Genomic DNA, 13,595 nt, shown 5'->3' with positions numbered 1-13,595 from the left:
TAGTGAATTTGTTTTATTTTGAGAATGCCTGCAATAAATAAACTGTTTTGTTTGGGCTGTCATTGTTGTTCTGCTGATGCTTGATTGAAAGAAAGCCAGCCAGCGCCTCCAGAAGGCACTGGGCGCTTTACAAATGCTGGTATTATTATTAATAATTATAATCCTGCCGGGAGTCGATGGTGTGAGCTACCATGGATTAGATTATTTACTCCGCTACCTTGATGGGGGTTCCATCCACCCAACTTTTTAAGAGCCAGTATATCACCATAAGAGTGTGACACTCACGTGGCTCTTGTGCTGCACCACAATTGTTTTTATTCTCACCGCTGTGTGCGTTGAGCATGTAGGTTTTGAACCCTTTCGATGCAGCGGCTATTCCGCTGCAGCGCTAACGGCGTGGGGCAGCCGCACGGCGGCCGCATGCTGGTGACAGAACTGCTCTGTCACCAGCCGTGGTTGAGCTGTGCTGGTGACGGAGCGGTTCCGTCATGACCCGCCCCGCTCAATACAGCGGCCGCGCAGGCGCGAAATCTGCGCCGCGCAGGCGCGGCGGCCGGGCCATGACGGAACCGCTCCGTCATCAGCACAGCCCAACCGTAGCTGATGACGGAGCGGTTCCGTCATCAGCAGGGGAGGGGTTAAGGGGACACATGTGCTTTGTATTGGGCTGCATCAATGATCTGTTGTGGAATACCTGTTGCTTTTTATCTCATTATTTATTTATATTTATTTATTATGAGTTTTATATAGCGCTAGCCAGACCTGAAGGTATCGGAGCTCTTTACAGCAAGATCGATCACAGGATACATTAAGCAATTTAGTATATTTAAAGAAAACATGTTACACATAAGTAATATATCACAGTAGATTGAACAGGGACTGCATGAGGTAGTCGAAGGGAAACCCAAAACTCAGTGATAGGTTCTGCCGGTGAGTGGGGGGCGAGAGGTAGTCACTACAGAGAGTGAGGTAGAGGTCGATGAGGCAAACGTTTCTGAGTGCGACTCTGGTATTACAGGTACACACAATAGGTTTGTTAGGTGGTTTATGAGGGACACTTTACCGGACAACCACCTGTTGTGTACATAGATTCACTTATACTGGTCCTGATGAATCGCTGCTAGCTCATAGGACAACTAGACACGAAACATGTTGACCACTTGACAGAGTGCACCATTCTGAAACATTACTTCAGTAGTAAGCCTCTTTGCTTTTAATCAGGTTGGAAGCCCTTTTAGTTAAAATGATCTTCTCTGGTACTTCCAATTCCTGGTTTAACTTCCCTTGGTCCACTGACCTTCGCTCCTCACATCTGCACATTTAGGCCCCTCACCCCCACGGCACCAAACGGCTGATTGGAATGAAAGATCTCAGCCAAAGAGCCCCTCATAGAGAGCCCGTCTGGTATTGCAGCGCCGACATGACGAGGGGCACGCCCTATGATGAAGCATGACGCCCAGCCGGTTGTGGAGGGCCCTAATTCTAACAGGAGGAGCTCCTTGTTGCCCCATAATCATTAAGGACTTATGACCACCTAGTCGACCTGTCCCCAGACCCAGTTAGGAACTGCATACCTCACGGAGTTGATTGAATTTGTCCAAGTGTCATTTGGCAACACCAGGACACAACTCAGCAGCGCCCCCACGTTGTCCTCTTCTGTTCAGAACAGCAACATGCACGTGACTATGGGCTTTCTTTATATTCCAGTTGGGCGCAAAACAAAGGCAGGATTTAAAAGGGCCAACAGTCCATCTATTGTTCAAGCATAAACCGGGCTGGGAGCTATTTGGAACCTAACACATAGACCCAATGCAATGGAAGGAAACAAAGGTGCACAGCTTGTTACCACTACGCAAGTATTTAAGAGAAACTACGATTTGGAGTCGAGCATTCGACTTTGTTCCATTCCTGAATATAAGAGATGCACATACAGTAAGGAAGTCAGATGTGTGTGTCTGGAACAGTATTTACACAAAGAACAATTGAAATAACACATACTTTTTAGGTCTCGCCTCTCAATGCGCATGCGCATTGAGCGAGACTATAGGGGCTTAAATAAGCTTTACCTAGACTGGCGATTGACTGGCGATTTGATGCTGTACCCGTGCGCTTTTAGGTCAATGCGCAAGCGCATTGACCTAAAATGTGCGTGCACATCATCTATTCCCCAGCAGCACTCCTCCCACACCTTTGAAGTGAGGCTTGGCTTCACTTCAAAGACCCCTGTTGGTTTACACCCTTATTGCTGCTCCGCCCCCTCCCCTGCCCGCCGTGTCGCATTTCTCCTCCCCCCTCCCCTTCTCTGCCTTCCCTCAGTCTTGTTTTCCTAGCACCCCTCCCACCCCCCACCCCCCTGTCCCCTACCAGCCTCCACTGAATGTTCCGATTTTTCTGTGAAAGTAACTGGGCTCGTGAGAAGTTACGATTTTCTCCTTCCAGTCCTGATGTGCATTGAGTGCGGCTCCGGCATCTTCCAGTTCTGCAGCACTTCGTCTATTGCTTTTGGAAAGCTGCATTTCTGTAATTTTGTCTCTCCCCGCTCCGCACCCTCCCCTGCCTGCCGTGTCGCATTTCTCCTCCCCCCTCCCCCCTTCTCTGCCTTCCCTCCGTCTTGTTTTCCTAGCACCCTCCCACCCCCCAACCCCACCCCCCTGTCCCCTACCAGCCTCCACTGAATGTTCCGATTTTTCTGTGAAAGTAACTGGGCTCGTGAGAAGTTACGCTTTTCTCCTTCCAGTCCTGATGTGCATTGAGTGCGGCTCCGGCAGCTTCCAGTTCTGCAGCACTTCGTCTATTGCTTTTGGAAAGCTGCATTTCATCTGTTTAGATCAAATACTTGCTTGGGTAAAGGTTTACCTGTATGTTTCCCTTATTATGTGCTTTTAGTTTTTGTCTGTTTTCTAAGCTCTGCCCAATTATTTTTTTGAGGGGCGTGGCTAGCAGATTGTGGCTTGTAGTCATTTGATTAGTCTAAGGGATGATTTGCCTAGGATCACACAGTGTCGTTAACCAGTGAAGCTGCAACATGGTGTTTCGAATAACAACTCTGTGACCAGTGCTGCATGTACTGTTGTAAGCTATAAAAAAAATTCTGAATAAACATCTCAACCTTTGTACTCACTGTGTACTGTCGCCTGCCCCAGAATGTGCAGCAGGAATGCCTCTGTAAAGTGGAAGCAGGCTGGTCTGTCGAGGTTCCTGCTTAAAACATCAGTAGTTTCATTTCAGTCTTTAAGGGTTAGGCCCCTCCACCTTTGCAAAGCGTGCTCATGGGAGGAGGTGCAGTGAAAGCGGCTTCTTGGAGGGCGCTGTGGTGTCCAGGTTTATAGGAAATGTATTGTTCCTTTAGATCTATCCTGCTGTGAATTGAACTCGTCATTCTGGTTCAGTTTTTTTGAACCTGTAACCTTCAGTTCCAATCCCGGATTTCAGCCCGGACCAACATTGTGTGATCCTCTGCAAATCCTTTTTCTACCTGCGCATTAGTGCATTTATCAGCTATAGCCTGGAGCACATCATAAAAAACTGAAATGACTGCATGGATTGGCTTGCTCTAAGGGCCCAAGACTTATCCCAATTAAGTAAGTGTAACTAACAGCACTAAACAAACCACTAACCTTGGGTTCCGGAGCAGCTTGCTGCTGGCGTAAAACACCTCGATCCCTCGTCAGGGGTAGTAAGTGCTATATAAATACAATTGCAATTTTTATTTTATTTAATTATTAGTTGGCTAATGTTCCTGATAGCTGGGGATTAGAAATTAGTGTGTTATTTATCTTTAGAAAGTCGATCTTTGGGAAGTTGTTTTTTGGGCTAGTTTCTAGTTGCGACTTTGGCGCGATTTGGGGCTTAATAAATTTGCCAGTATTGCATGTGTGGTTGCCTGACTAAATATTTGGGGTACCACTGGCCACTGCTTTTTTGGGCTCTGTTACACAAAGTGCACCTGGTATAATAATAGACTCAATCTTTGATCTGCCCAGTTTGCACTTTTTACAATGTTGACGTCTTTCACATCAAGTGAGTCAGCAAAATTACTTTAGGCTAATTTACAAGGAGCAGACTTGTTACCAGTTGGCAAAACTTCTTCTGTCGGCCTGCTCCAATCCGTCGAAATGAATGTTTTGACCTCCAAGGATGTACTCTAAAAATTGTGATCGGTTTTGTTATTGCGTGTGAAGGACAGTTTGCTTGATGTTGGCATCCATAACGGGTGTGAGATGAGGATTATTGAGAGCAGGTTTGCCTGCTTTGAAATCTGCATGTGTGGTTCATTCTTGTATTGTATCATTTGCTTCTTACTGAGAAACCCTCAACGAAGCACTAAAATGCCTTCTAAAATAGCCAGTGGCTACTCAGTTTGTTGTACTTGGTTGGTAAAGTGTGGCTTCGGCTTAAGTGTGTGTAGTGTATGTTTAGTCTTGCATTTTATTCAATGAACTTGCATTGGATAGCTCTGCAATTATTGGTTAAATGGTTTACCTATTACTCCTGTTCATGCCATCCAATGCATGGATAAAAAAAGTGCAGGTATTTTTAATAAGTAGTTCCATCAAAATCCTCTCTGTTTGTCAAGGCTTCTAGCCTATGATGCCCTCAAAACTTGAAAAAGAGGCAAAGTTATGCGTTTACACCTCTAGCTCTTATCTTAATTGGTCTGAGAAATAAACAAATGGCAAAATTCAACCTGTGACGTCCATATCACTGGCTTATTCATGGTACAGTCATGAATTGTCAAGGACTGGACGTTGCAAAGGTCGCTTAAGTTTCCTTCTTTATTAGTAGCTACATTCATTCATTGTACGACCGTCCTTTTGAAATGGGAACATATTCAGGACAGTGGTTCCTGGGCTTTAGCCGACCCTGGAAACGCACAAAATCATCAGCGATTATGCTTGCATCTCTTAAAACACGAGTCCTGAATTCAATATCTCTGAATGCTCGTTTAGTCTGGCCTGAGTATTTCCTATCACCTCTGGATACTGCCTGGCTTTTCCGCAGACTCTTCGTCACTGGTCTTCCCCTCTTCTTGCTGTATGGTATTCGCTTCTCTGCGCAGCGTCTGTTTGGACATCCCTCTCGACCATTACCTCTGTTCTGCACTTAGCGTGCTGCTGGAGATTCTCTCATCTGTTGCATCCTATGTGGCCATTCTTCATTTAACCACACCATGAACGCAGCCAGCTGTTTGAGAGTCTTACCCTTGCCACCCATGCCGTTCCATTCTTTTCTATGTCTGTCCCCTCTATACACGGACTTCCTTGTTTAAGAATCTTTCACCAACCATTCCCCACCTCAGCCTTCTAGTTCACCATCTTGCCTCCATCCATTCTTTTGCCACAACTACTGTCTGCCCTAAACACTGGCTTGGGGTGTTCTCGGAGCTAGGTATAAACGATACATTTGTAGAACATAGTTTTATACCAGTCTCAGTTTTCCTAACATACGTGGTGGCGGGGAAGAGGGAATGGCAAGCTGGCTTATACTTTTACATATTCTAAAATTTCCAAGTAACGGAAAATGTGTAGTATTGAAGCCCAACTTCACTCAGTTTTGCTCCTTTTTTGTATGTAAACAACTGAGAATTAAGCACAGATGTTGTGATTTTTTATTTTTTAATATATACGCATCGAGTCGTAAATACATTTTACACACCGAGCACGTGTCCTTTCACTACTGTTTCCCCCTTTAGCGTGCTTCTGATTTCAAGAGGCAGTTTTCATTCTAGCAGTTGCATCATGTCATGTGATGCTGTGTGCACCGTAATGTGCGGTTTTCGCACCTAAAAATAAGACGAGGTCGAAGGTAGCTCTCTGAAAGGGACGGGTGGGTTTTGCTTGGTCATTTTCGTTAACCAATCAGCCTTTTAACATCAAATGGCCGGGGCGTTTTTCTTCATTTCCTGCTATTGTCTGGATTGTTTCTAGGTTTCAGTAACTGTACTTGTGAAAGGTACAGGTAGTATTTTTTTCTTACTAAAGTTTGGAAAATACATAAATGAGTTATGAGTTATACGTAAGAGCATTTTCTTGGCTAGTAAACTAGCCTAACTATGGCTTGAGCGAAATAAGTGCAGACTGGCCAAATGTGTGGCAAGGGCTCGAGCGACATTTCTGATTTTATGTTGAATTCTAGTTTTGAAAACGGCCATGATGTTAATGGTAAAATAAACCAGGGCACGTGTAGCCAGCCTGCTCTTATGAAGAGTGCTGTCACATTGACACTGCAGCGCAATTCTCTGGTGCATTACTTTTGGCTCATAACTGTGTTCTACTTGCAATCTGAAATAATTTGAATTTATTTTTGAGCCCACACTATATATTTTTTGTCACTTTGCGCCGACCACACTGTTCACCACGTTCACTTGCGTCGTCACTTTCACTTTATTATCACCTTGTCACCAAGTGCCATTGGGTTGTCACATGAATGTTTTTATGTACAGTGCTGCTTTACAACTGTATTCCCATTTGAAAAAACGGTGATTAATAAGCCTTTCACTAATGAATTGAGACTCCTTGTTGTCCTTTGCCTGTAATGCTTGATGCATGCATACTTGAAATTGCCTGATCTATTGGTACCTATTGGGACATTGTCCTCTATATATGTCACATTGATAACCTTGGCAGATTGCTGGCAAATTACATTTGTCTGAAGCCAGCCATAGTATGGTGTGTGCTTCCCCCATGTACTATGTACAAGGCTTTTCGGTGGGATTGACACCGTAATGTGAAGACATGTTTGTGTAATGAGCCTGTCGATCATCTGCGTCAGTTGTTGATGGAAACTTCTGCTGTGCTGAACTAAATCATGTGGTTTGTATATCAGCCTTAATTATCTTCATGTGAAATGGGTAGAATGAAACTGGAGTTCTTTTACTTCTGCTTGTCACACCACTTAATGTAGTAGTACTCTGTGCTGCAGGTAAACCGCAGATGCGACCCAACGACCAGAGCTGCCATCTAAGTCACGTAAATACAAAACATGTTGCATTACAAATGCTATAGGTGTCACATTCGCGAAAGTTATAACTATTGGCATTGTAAATGACAAAGCTATCAATTTAGCTATTTTAAAAACCAACACATAAATAAAATATTTTTCATTTACAAGAGCAATAGCTACAACTTTTCTAATGCGAGACTTATTGCATTTCCAATGCTTGTTTATATAATTATTTTATAGCGCCACTAATCCTAAAGTAGGGTGTCTGAGCGCTCTATATCACTTGCACACATTGTACACTGATACTGATTGTGTAAATGTGTAAACCAGTATACAGGATGTTGCATAAGACAACGAGGGTTTCAAGGTGCAGGAGTCACACAGCATCTTTACTGCTAGGGATTATGGGCCATATTATCAAGAAAGGGCGATACATTATCGCCACTTTTATCGGCAGGAAACTGCCGCTAAAGCGGCGATAATGGGCTTGATAATAGGCCCTTGTGAATTCCCATAGCAGCCCATGTTCTGGTGTTAACCTGGGCTTCAATGGGAATTCTCAAGGGCCTATTATCAAGCCCATTATCGCCACTTTAGCGACAGTTTCCTGCCGATAAATGGGCGATAATGTATCGCCCTTTCTTGATATTACGGCCCTATATTTTAAGAGTGCATGGCCGGGAGAAACACAAAGTCAGGATTTAAAACTTAGCACAGTTGTCTTTACTCGAAAAGGTTTTCTATATCGAAAGCAGTAACTCTCCTACCTGTCGACATGAAATAATAACGTGTGTTCTGCGTGTCACAAGATGTGCTCTGCAGCAGACGCATTAACCCTCTATTCTACTGTTTGAGGCAGAGCTGTGATCAGACAAACCACAGATCTCCCCAGCATGTGCATTAAACACCAGAATGACCTTACCATATACTATTCCCGAGATTCACAGGCCACAAAGAGATCTCTGCAGAAGGCGTTTAACCCCATGGTATATTTTAATTAGAAAGCAGCCTTTTACATACATTTTGCTAGAACCGATTTACTGTCAAGTTTTTACTTGTTTCTAATTTGTTTCCAGCAGAGTTAAAAATAAATAGAAGTATACATTGACTGTCAGACTGTTTTACATGACTGCACCCCCCATGATTGCACCCCGTTTTTGTTGGCCCACTTTCATCCCAAAGTATAGATTTTCCAATTCCAGCACTGCAGCCACACTGTGCCACACACCTCATCCCCCAGAGTGCACCACACCGCACCCTTCAACACACCTTCAGTGTAGCTGCAAGAAGCCCACCTCCAAGCACCAGGCTCTGGCAGGGGATTTAGAGGCTGTTTTTGGCGCTGGATGTTTAGCTCATATCCTGGTCTTAGGAGCGCGAGTGATTTAAAAAGGCATTTAGCGCGGTTCTGAGCCTCTTACTCGGCTCAGGAGCTCAGACACTGAGACAAAGTGCTCTGTGGGCCAAACCCAGCTCCTTATTCTCTGTAATTTCATTATTAAAGTGAATCCATCAGTGATATTGCAGCCTCCGCGCTGTACCTCGCCGGTGTGGTCAGAGATGTCCGCTCACGGGCTGATGTTTAGCTGGGAACCGGTTCAGTGTGACGTAAGCAGGGCTTTAAGTGGGCCGGGTCTCACCAGTGCTGAGCACTGGCAGTTTTTTAAAGGGGGCCTCGAAACGGGTCTCTATGAGGCTCTGTTTTGTGCCCTGGCACAGGCGGTCCCACAGTGACAGCAGGCACATCGATATGCACGTGCTAACACTGCTCACTTCTCACTTAGGGCCCGATGTAGGTAACTCTACATTTACCACTTCATAAATACCAAATCATACCGAATCGGTATTTATGAAGTGGTAAATTAGAGTGGGGGAGATGTAGGTATTTCAGATTCGGTAAATACCGAATCTGTAAGATTCGGTATTTACCGATTCTGTAAATACCGATTCGGTATCCCCCATTGCTTCCTATGGGCCTTGAAGCCCATAGGAATCAATGGGAATTACCGAATCGGTAATTACCGATTCGGTAATTACCGATTTGTGCAAGGGTGCAGGGGGTGTCACTTTGACACCCTCCAGCACCCCAAAAAAAGGCATGTGAGCCATGTGGCACACAGACATGCCCTAAGGGCATGTCTGTCTGTCACATGGCATAGGTGTGCATGCACACATGTGCATGCACACCTGGATTCGGTATTTTAATACCCAATTGGATTGGGTGTTAAAATACCGAATCTGAAGGGCCTGTGGGACTGAAAGTAGTCCCACCTACAGCCCAAATTTAAAAAATCGGTAAAATTACCGATTCGGTATTTTTGCGATTCGGCAATTTTACCGAATCTGTAAAATACGGAATCGGACAAAAAAAGGTCCCCTACATCTCAGTAGGCCAAATACCGGGCGGAAACGGCCGAAATCGGCCGTTTCCGACCGGTATTTGGTACCTACATCGGGCCCTTGGTGTGCATGCTCGCACTGCTCATTTCTCACAAGTGTGCGCTGCCTGCACTGCTCACTTCTCACTAGTATGCGCTGCTCACACTGCTCACTTCTCACTAGTGTGCGCTGCTCACACTGCTCACTTCTCACTAGTGTGCGCTGCTCACACTGCTCACTTCTCACTAGTGTGCGCTTGCTCACACTGCTCTCTTCTCACTAGTTTGCGCTGCTCACACTGCTCACTTCTCACTAGTATGCGCTGCTCACACTGCTCACTTCTCACTAGTGTGCGCTGCTCACACTGCTCACTTCTCACTAGTGTGCCCTGCTCACACTGCTCACTTCTCACTAGTGTGCGCTTGCTCACACTGCTCTCTTCTCACTAGTTTGCGCTGCTCACACTGCTCACTTCTCACTAGTGTGCGCTGCTCACACTGCTCACTTCTCACTAGTGTGCCCTGCTCACACTGCTCACTTCTCACTAGTGTGCGCTTGCACACACTGCTCACTTCTCACTAGTGTGCGCTGCTCACACTGTTCACTTCTCACTAGTGTGCGCTGCTCGCACTGCTCACTTCTCACTAGTGTGCGCTGCTCGCACTGCTCACTTAGTGTGCTTGCTCACACTGCTCACTTCTAACTTGTGGATAAGTTACGGCATGACGTCATGCCTGGTGAGCGTTGGAGGGGAAGAGAAATCCTTTAAAGAGTCATTTTCTCTCTATTTCCCTTCTCTTTTTAAAACTCAGGAGCAGCAGCATCGTCGTGGTGTCACCAGGGCTTTAAGTGGAAGCGTTTTAAATATTACTTGCAAGCCATAGTTGCTGCTTATTTTTCTTATGCTGCTAACAACCATTGACAAAGCCAATAGTCCTGACTTGTTGTCGGTATGATGTTACTCGTTGTATCATATATCTGGAGGCAATGACAGAAACAGCAAAATACAGGTCGGGCGGCACACTGTGCTAAACACATTTTTTTAATCTTGTGTTTTAAGCCACACCCTTAATTACATTGACCACGCCCCTCTGAGGGAACCCCCAGTTTTTTCATCCCACTTAAAGCCCTGGAGGTAAGTATCAGACAATCCAGTCCACCTGAGAAGAAACATGCCTGTACGCCTCAAAGAACAGAATGTCAAGTATATGGGAAAAAGTACCCCAACTGTACATTCTATATGGGATAAAGTATCCCCTTCTGTACATTATAAGGGTATAACAAGTCATTGAGGAGTTCCATGGCCATATAGAGGAATGAGGCTGAGTCCCTTATAAGGCTCTGGAACTCAGAGGTGACTAGCAACATCCTTATTATATACTTCAGGGAGTACTTTATTCCTTATAATACATGGTCATACATCACCTTTTCCACAAACCAGCTAAGTCCTTGGTGTGTAGTTCTTTCATAAGGAGAGAGCGTGTATGCTAACATGAAGAATAAAAGTAGAACCTCTAGTGCAAAATTAAGTACATCAAGAAAGCTGTTAGATATTTATTGCAAAAAATATATCAGAGCTTGTTTAACACAAGGCAGTTTACGAAAAATGGCATAGTAGCTCAGAATGTGTAGAAACATGCATACATATTCTACGTTTTCTATAATTACCCAGGGGATGCAAAAATAAACACGTTGCCATAAATGTCCCCTTTTTGCTTCTCATTGTACAGCTCGAAAAACAGAGCAGAAGAGAGAAAAGCAACATTCCCTTTTGTTTCTTGCAACATCTGCTTTAATAGTGCTCTTTGCCCTCGCCTACCTTTCTCCTCAGCAGCTGGCTCCCACAGCAGGCATTGTGACGTCACAACTTACCTGCAATAAGATATTACAGTTGAGTGGCTACATCATTTCTTTATTATCGGCCACTGGGTGCATCACAAGTTGCCGAATATAAAGACACTAGAGACAGGTTTTCAATACAGGAATCGCAGAATCCCACGTATCACAAGGCTGCAACGGGGTACAGAAGAGTTAGTAGGCGGTCACACCGTGTACTTTATTTCTTGTTCTCCTCTCTTGTTTGGATTCAAAGGGATGCTTCAAACTGCAGATTGCTCACCTTTTGTATTTTTACTCTTTGCACCCTCTCAGCCGCCAGACTTTATCCCAAAAATGTCTGTGCAATGGGTCCAGCAAGCAGCATAATCAGTCTCTGTGGCTGCTGTGACCCACCTCCAGAAGTGATGCCGTGGGGCTGCATAGAGGCACCACTAGCACACACTGATGGTCCTTAATTTGAGCACCCTTCGAAGCAGATTCAGAACTCTGCTGCTACCAACGTTTTTGGTGTTTTTTACACATTTTGCAAAATAATTCTTTGACAGAGTGCAGGGCTGCCTCCCTCGAAAACAGCAGGGTTTAAGCCACGATTGCAGGGTGTAGATGTCCGTCACTGACCCGCACGGCATCTGTCTGTGGTGCCTCGGCTCCAAACACGACTCCAAGGCTGAGGACCAGTGCTGACCGGTGAATCCGAAGGCCATCGGGGAGCCAGAAGCCAAGGTGGCCAAGCAGAAGAGGGGGGTTCCCTTCGAGGTCTCGAGCCTGCTCCCACTCCGTGTCTAATCCCTGTCACCGTCCTCAGGTAAGTCCAAGATGAAAAATGTAAAACACGTCTCGACGCGAGCATCAGAAGGCCACGCGGAGTCTGACCCTCCCCTACATCCCACTAAAGAGAGAAGTTGTGCAGACAGCACTCAAGAGCTCAGGCTCCAGTGGTAGAGTCCAACTCAGACCTGATTCTGAGACTGCAGCTGAGGCGCCCTAAACTCTGCAGGAAACTGTGGTCTTCGTGGAGGCCATGCCGAAGGATTCCGAAGGATTCTGGGTCTCTACAGCTTCGCTCTGGGCCCTATGAACCCGCCAGGCCCTCCTGTAGAATCTCACTGGCTGGTTCTTCTCTGGATCCAGTTGACCCCAGGTAGCCTCATCCTGTCCCTCAGACCTCCACTACAGGCCCTGGCCGCAGTGTCCAGATCAGCACCAGCCTTGCTCCGGAGCAGCTGTCTTTAAACTCAGGGTCTATTTTAGATCTTGGTTGGCGGGTTACTCCATCACAACAATTGCGGACAACTGTCCTCCAAAATATACGCACCATAGGATATAATGGGATTTATATTTCGACGGACGGGATCTCTGTCACTGTTGCGACGGAGTGACCTATCCGCCAAGATCTAGGATTGACCCTCAGACTGGATTCCGATGTCAGATCTTGAACTAACTTCAGCCAGATCTCGGCCTACATCACAGTATTGAACAAAATGCAACCTGCAACGGTTGGCTTGCGTCAACACCAGTTACACCAGAGGTTGGAAGCCATTTTCAGCTCTGACTCCGATACAGTTCAGCGACGTGAACAAGTTCCTACAATGAGGAAGATAACAAGGAGGCAGACACTTCACCTCCTCCTCATTATACTGATGACCGCCTATACCTCCACCTCAACACTGATTATGGTATAGACGCTACCCCTGATACTGAACTGGAATGACAGTTGGGCCACCGCTACTGAGGAAAGGGCTTCCTTTGCCGTGATTGTCCGCGAGCAGCCCAGGGCTGGGATTTGCAGTCATCCGCAGTGGAGACCAGGGTGAACTTACTGACCAAAGGTTTGCAGCCTGGGCCATCAGCGCCTGAGTTTTACCGCCATTTAACGAGGGCCTCATGGACGCTCCTATAGATACCTGGTCCAACCCGTGCACGGTACCACTGCTCCTCTCGTGAAGCGACATCCAACCCCGGAGAGACTCGTTATTCAGGCTTCGGCAACTAAGGTGAACGCGAATGCTTTCCCCACTGTTCCATCTGATTTCGATTTTGTTTTACATGTTTTTATTGAGCATTTCCTCGTGTCCCAGATATACATTACAAATATGCATTCTGTACGAGGTTCCCACTTTTGCAGAAATAAAAACAAGGCATTAACTTTCAGTCAATGTCTACAACTGATCCAAGCTGCTATATATGAAGTGCATGTGATGTAACTAGGTATTTATAAAGTGCGCGGCTACTCCACTGAGCGCCCCGGCGCTAAAGACAGCGAGACAGGCAGTGTACACTAAAGCAGGTAGGCCGAGTTCCAATGTTGGGATAGCCAGGCTTGGAGTTGTCTCGGTGACCTGCTGTTGTGCGGCAGAGTCACTAGAATCATGCTGAAGGAGGTCAAATTATGCAGCAGGCGTGAGTAAATTATGCAGCAAGAAAAGGCAAATTAT

Source organism: Lissotriton vulgaris, unplaced genomic scaffold, assembly GCF_964263255.1.
Source record: "Lissotriton vulgaris unplaced genomic scaffold, aLisVul1.2 SCAFFOLD_341, whole genome shotgun sequence".
NCBI classification, from domain to species: domain Eukaryota; kingdom Metazoa; phylum Chordata; class Amphibia; order Caudata; family Salamandridae; genus Lissotriton; species Lissotriton vulgaris.
This window is presented reverse-complemented; position numbering follows the sequence as displayed.